This window comes from Molossus molossus, unplaced genomic scaffold, assembly GCF_014108415.1.
Source record: "Molossus molossus isolate mMolMol1 unplaced genomic scaffold, mMolMol1.p scaffold_m16_p_2, whole genome shotgun sequence".
In the NCBI taxonomy this organism is placed as follows: Eukaryota; Metazoa; Chordata; class Mammalia; order Chiroptera; family Molossidae; genus Molossus; species Molossus molossus.
This window is the reverse complement of record NW_023425355.1, coordinates 96,931,974-96,938,314: the sequence shown is the minus strand read 5'-3', so window position 1 is coordinate 96,938,314 and position 6,341 is coordinate 96,931,974.

Sequence of the window (6,341 nt, the reverse complement as noted above, 5' to 3'; positions counted from 1 at the left end):
GATTGTGAAGGGGATTTTTTTGTTTGTTTCCCTTTCTGATAGTTCATTATTGGTGTATAAAAATGCAACCGATTTCTGAATATTTCTTTTGTATTCTGCTACTTTACTGACATTATTATCAGTTCTAGTAATTTGGTAGAATGTTTAGGGTTCTCTATATGCAGTATCATGTCATCTGCAAATAATGACAGTTTTACTTCATCCTTTCCTATTTGAATGCCTTAGATTTCTTCTTCTTGTCTTATTGCTATGAGTAGGACTTCCAGTGCTATATTGAAAAAGAGTGGTGAAAGTGGACATCCCTGTATTGCTTCTGATCTTAAGAGAAACACTTTTAGTTTTTTCTCATTGAGTATGATGTTAGCTGTGGGTTTGTCATATACGGCCTTCATTATGTTGAAGCATGTTCCCTCGTTTCCCACTTTGCTGAGAGTTTTTTTTTTATCATAAATAGGTGCTGGATTTTGTCAAATGCTTTTCTGCCATCTATTGATATGATTATGTGAATTTTATCCTTCATTTTGTTTATGTGGTATATCATGTTCATTGATTTGTGGATATTCTACCAACTTTACGTCCTAGGAGTAAATCCCGCTTGATCATGGTGTGTGATCTTTTTAATGTATTGCTGAATTCAGCTTGCTAATATTTTGTTGGGTATTTTTGCATCTACTTTCATCAGGAATATTGTCCTATAATTTTCTTCCTTTGTAGTGTAGAGAGGGTAATTTTTAAAGTTTTTTCTACCTCTGACTTTCTGTGAGAAATAATAATAACATCGGGTACCATGTATATGTCCAGCCTTGAACTGGGCACTATAAGTGTGTGTAATGTACATGCAAATACACAAATATAGACAGACTTACTTTTTATATTGATCTCATAGTCCTACAAAATCAGATTGATTCTCTCCATTTTACAGAGCAGAGACTGAAACTTAGAAGGAGAAACTGATAGACTTGAGGTCATATAGCATGGGAGAAGGAAATGGTGTATGTAATCACCTACTCAAGTGGGTGACAGTGGAAAAGATCATTGCTAGACCTCATTCAGTGTGCACCATCCAGCCATTTTTACTACATGTCTGTTTGTTGCTGGTCCCAGAGTGGCCCTTGAGCTCTAGTCCTGGAACCCCAGAGACACTGGTGATGTTCCACTACCTTCTGGACATACCAAGAATTTTCTGGCCCCAGTGTGAATAAGTACTCAGACAGCCAGTGACCAGGTGGAGACCAGGTAAGAAAGAACTGAATTAAGGGTAGAGACTAAATGCAACATTCTCTTCCTCTCTGAAGTATACCCATCTTTGAAGGTACAGACCAAGCTTCACTTCCTCTGGAAGCCCTCTCATCCTAAACCTTGTTCTAGAGTGTTTGGTGCTGTTTGCCAAAGAGCTCTTTTGTTTGTGAAGCACTACAGCCAGCCTGGGAGGAGGACAGGGAGGAAATCTCTCTCTCTCACCCACTACATTTTCCTTCTAGTGTTGCTAGCTTACTGTTCTTGGGAAATACTTATTGCAGAGTAAGGGGCTCCATTGTAGAAGTCCTGGGTAGGGTGGCAGTAAACCAGGCATAGTGGGTATTTACTGCTATTTTTGGTTACCACTTCCTTTCCTGTTTTTGGTAATCCCCTACCTTATGAGGCAGAACCCACCTGCCACCACAGAAGCTGAAAAAGCCACCTACTCCCTTGCCTAGCCTCCTTTGCAGCCAGGGCTTGGACACATGACTAGAGTTCACCAATTGAATTGATTTATCCTAGACTTTTAATCAGGAGTTAGTGCTTAAGGTAGCAGGAGCTGCATGGAATCCATTCTGGTGATGGGCTAGTGCAGCCACAGTAGCTACATCTTGTTTCCAGAGGCAGTGGAAGGATCAGTTGGATGGGAACTGCAAATGGTAGCATCCAGTTTCGAGTGGTGTCATGAACAGTGTCTCCTCTGGGAAAATTCTGAGATGGTATTCTGGGCATCATTCCTGGCCATGTTGTCTCTGCACCTGGTTTTCTAGCTCTCTCAGATTCTGTAAGCTATTTAATACCTGTTTAACAAATTTCTTTTTACTTAAATCAACCAGTTTATTTCTATTGCTTATAGCTAAGACACATGGGGGGTTTTAGTCCTGGCTCTGCTATTGACTTGGTTTGTCCTTCAAGGTAAATCATACACACTCTCTTGGCCTCACTTTCATCCTCTGTTAATAGTGGTATTGCATGCCCTGGCCGGTTTGGCTCAGTGGTTAGAGCATAGGCCCGTGGACTGGAGAGTCCTGGGTTCGGTTCCCACTAAGGGCACATAACTCAGTTGCAGTTTGTCCCTGGCCGGTCGTGTGGGTGGCAGCCAGTCGATGTCTCTCACATCGATGTTTTTCTTTCTCTCTTCCTCCCTCTCTCCCTCCCACTCTATCTGAAGATAAATGCAAAAATGTCCTTGGGTGAAGATAAAGAAAAAAAATAGTGGCATTGCCAAATTGTTGATTCTACCCAACTTACATAAAGAATAGAGGGGATTGTGAATGTTATGACAGCAGTCATTTGCTACTATGAAGAAACAGCTACATGATATCACCTTCAGAGCTTACCACTGTCTTGTCATTTTATGTCATGCCCTCTAGGAAACTCTAGATTTTAGCCTGCATTGCAATAGCTTTATCCTGCCTACGTCTTCTGGTATAATTACTACTGGGTACTTATTCCTTTGACTTGGTTTATAGTATTTATTATAGCTATACCATTTTTATTCTAATGTAGTGATATGATTGTTGATCTATCCTGTGTCCATTTCACCCCTCACCCAATATGTAGCAGCCATGTAGTCTTGTGGGGTTGACCCAACCCTTACATCCAAGAATGGGCCCAGATTTGGCTTAAGCTAGGTAGCACAACCCTATATCCCAGGACACAATGATTGGTTCTAAAGTGGGTATGTACTCAAGTTAGAGTGAAGCTCAGGATTTTTGTTTAGATTATTCCTGCTGGTAGTCACCCTATGATTAGGGGATCCAAGCTTAGGATAAAGTGACTCTGTGGAAGGCAGGTGTAGAGATATAAAGAAGCTAGATGTTGCCTTGGTGACATCATTGAGCAGCTAAATTGGTTCAGCATTCATCTGAAACCTACCCTACTTCTGAATTTTTTCAGTTACATGAGCCAATAAATTCCCTTTATTAGGGTAAGTTGAGTTGGATTTCCTATTGCTTGTAACCAAAATAATCCTAACAAAGAGATCTATGAAATCTCAAGACGTTTGGAGAAAGAGGTAAGATTGATTAATGAATGAATATTTGGGAAACTTACAGACATCTTAAACTCACATAGACTCCCCACCAAAGCTTACCTCTTTTCTTATGCTCCCTCATCTTTGGAAATGGCTGCATCATTCACCCAGTTGTCCAAGCTAGAAATAAACATGGAAGTCATGGTAGACTCCTTTTTCTCTCTCACCTGTAATTAAATCGGTTGTCATAATTTCTCCCTTCTACATCTTTATTATTTCTACAACCTGCCCTCATCTCTTGAACCTATTGTCACTGCCCTAGTCCAGTGTTTCTGCATGTCTCAGAAACTATATCCCAGTGTCTGTATACCCCAGTGTTTGTGTGTCTCAGTATCTGTAGGTTTAAGTGTTTGCTACTAGTGTCTGTGTTTTTCAGTGTCTGTATGTCCCAGTTTCTGAGGACCCAAGTGTTTCTGTGTTCCATTATCTGTGTACAACATTTGTATGTGTCAGTATCTGTGTGTCTCAGTATCTGTGTGTCTGAGTAGTTGTTTGTATCAGTGTCTGTGCACCCTGTTTCACAGTGCCTGAGTGTCTCAGTGACTGTATCCCCCAGTGTCTCCATACCTCCAAGTGTTTATGTGTCTCAGGGGCTTTGTCCCAGTGTCTGTATACTAAGTGTCTGTGCATCTCAATGTTTATGTATCCCTGTGTATTTGAATATATAATTTCTGTCTCTATTCCAACTGTGTACCAATGTCTCTGTGTTGAGATGACTGTGAGTCACAGTGTCTACATATCTGCCAGTATCTGTAATGTAGATCACAGTCTCTCTGTTCTCTAATGCCTGGGTTTCCTAATGACTGTATGTTCTAGTATCTCTGTGTTTTGGTGTCTGTATACATCCCAATATCTGTGTTCCTCAGTTTCTATATGTCCCAGTGTTTGTGTACCACAGTGACTGTTTGCATGTTACATGTGTCTCTTAGTTTCAGTGTTTCTATGTATCTCAGTATCTGTAGTCCAGTGTCTGTATATTTTAGTGTTTGCTTGTTTCATTGTTTGTGAGCCAAAGGGTCTCTGTACCTCATTGTCTATATCCTATTGTCTGTTTCCCAGGGTCAGCACATTACTGTTTCTATCATTTTTGTGTGCTTCAGCCTCTGCACCCCAGTTTCTTTGTGTCCAAGTGGTGTGTATCCCAGTGTCTGTGTGTGTGTGTGTGTCCCAGGTTCTATGTCCCCCTCTGTCTGAATATCTCAGTGTCTTTGTGTACCAGTACCTGTGTAGCAATATCTGGTCTCATTGTCTCTATGTACCAACATCCCTGTATGTTCTGATTTCTGTTCTAGTGTCCATGTGTGTTAAGTGTTTGCATGTGTCAGTGTCTCTGTGGATGTTAGTGATTTCCTGTTTCTGAATGGCTGTGTGTATCTTGAGATCTGTACCAGTAAAGTTTTGGTTGTGTTCCAGTGTCTGCATATTTCAGTTTCTCAAGGTTTCTGTGTCTCAATGTCTGCGTTCTGGTGTTTGTGGTTTCCATTGTTCATTGTGGTTCAGTATCTGCATGTCCTTGGTTTCCCATAAGTCTGTGTGTGTCCCATTGTTTAAGCATCCTTGTGTTGTACATTCTATTAATCTATGTGTTTCAGTGTCTGTATATCCCCATCTCTGGGTATCCCTGAGTCTCTGCTTGTATTACCCTGCTTCTATTTCCTGATCTCTGTGTTTTAGTGCCTGTGAATCTTGTCCTTAAATGTACTTGAGTGTTTGCATATCCTGAGCCTTTGCTATCTAGTGTTTGTGTCTTCCTGTCTCAATGTACCCATGGATCTTTGTGTCTCAGTGTCTGGGCATCCAGTGAGATTCTGTGTTAAAGTATTTGTGCATCACTTTTTGTGCGTCACTGAGTTTTTGTATGTTCCTGATACTTTACACATCCTTGAATCTTGCATGTTCCTGAGTCTTTATGTGTCCTTGAATCATTGTGTATGCCTGAATTTGCATATTCCTGAATCTTTACATGTCCCTGCATTTTTGCATGTGATCTAATGTCTGTGCATCTCTGTGTCTGAGTGCCCACGAACCTATGTGTTCCAGTGTCTGTGTGTTCCTATCTCTGTACATCCCCAAATCTTTGCATATCCCTGAACCTCAGTGATCCAGTGTAAGTGTATCCCAGAATCTCTGTATTCCTGTGTTTGTGTATCTTTTTCTAAACTTGTATATTCCAGTGTCTGTGCTCATGAATCTGCATATGCCTTCTTCTGTTTGCCCTTTGTTGGCGAGTCCCTGAGTCTGTACATCTCTGGGATTTTGCTCTCCATATCTGTGATTTGGTATTTATCCCACTTCTCCATGTAGTTTCCCCAGCTTTAGACAGTCTTTGAATTATTCTTTCCTTATGTTACTGTGGCTGTGTCTTAAGTTATTCTGTTAACCAATAACTCTCTCTCTTTTAAAGTCCCTGATCTTTTTCTCTGGGTCCTCATGACTGTGTTCTTGTTTCCATGAGTCTGTGTGTCGGGGTCTGTTTTTCTGTCTTGCTCTGTCCCTGGTTTTGTTTTCAACGGACTCACTGCCTCTGTGTCCCCATCTCTCTGTTTGTGTCTGGTGTTTGGATTCACATCTTTTTATTTTTGAGCCACCATCTCTGTGTCCTTGTGTTTGATTCACTGTCCCCATCCTTTCATTTTCACTTGTGGCCTTGGTTGCCTGTTTGTGTGTCTCTATTTCTGGGTGTGCACAGGTATATCTTGATTCTGTGTCTTTGTATCCTTGCCTCTCTGGATAGTTTTTCTTGTCACTGTGTTTCTGCCCATTTGCTTATGTTCGGTGGGTCTGTTTCTATGTGTCTAAGTTTCTTTGTTTCTATTGTGATCCAACCAGATGTGTCCCTGTGTTTCTATTATTATGTATAGCTTGTATTCATATGACTGTATTTGTGGGTACAAATCCCCATTTCTACTTGTTCTAGGATCTCTGTGTCTGAATTTTCATGTCCCTGTCACTGTGTCACAATATCCCATTATACTTGGATTCTACTTGCCTATCCTTATATCTCTGTTACCTGGCCTGACCCTTGTCTCCTTGCTCGTTTTTGTCACTATTTGTGTGTCTGCATCCC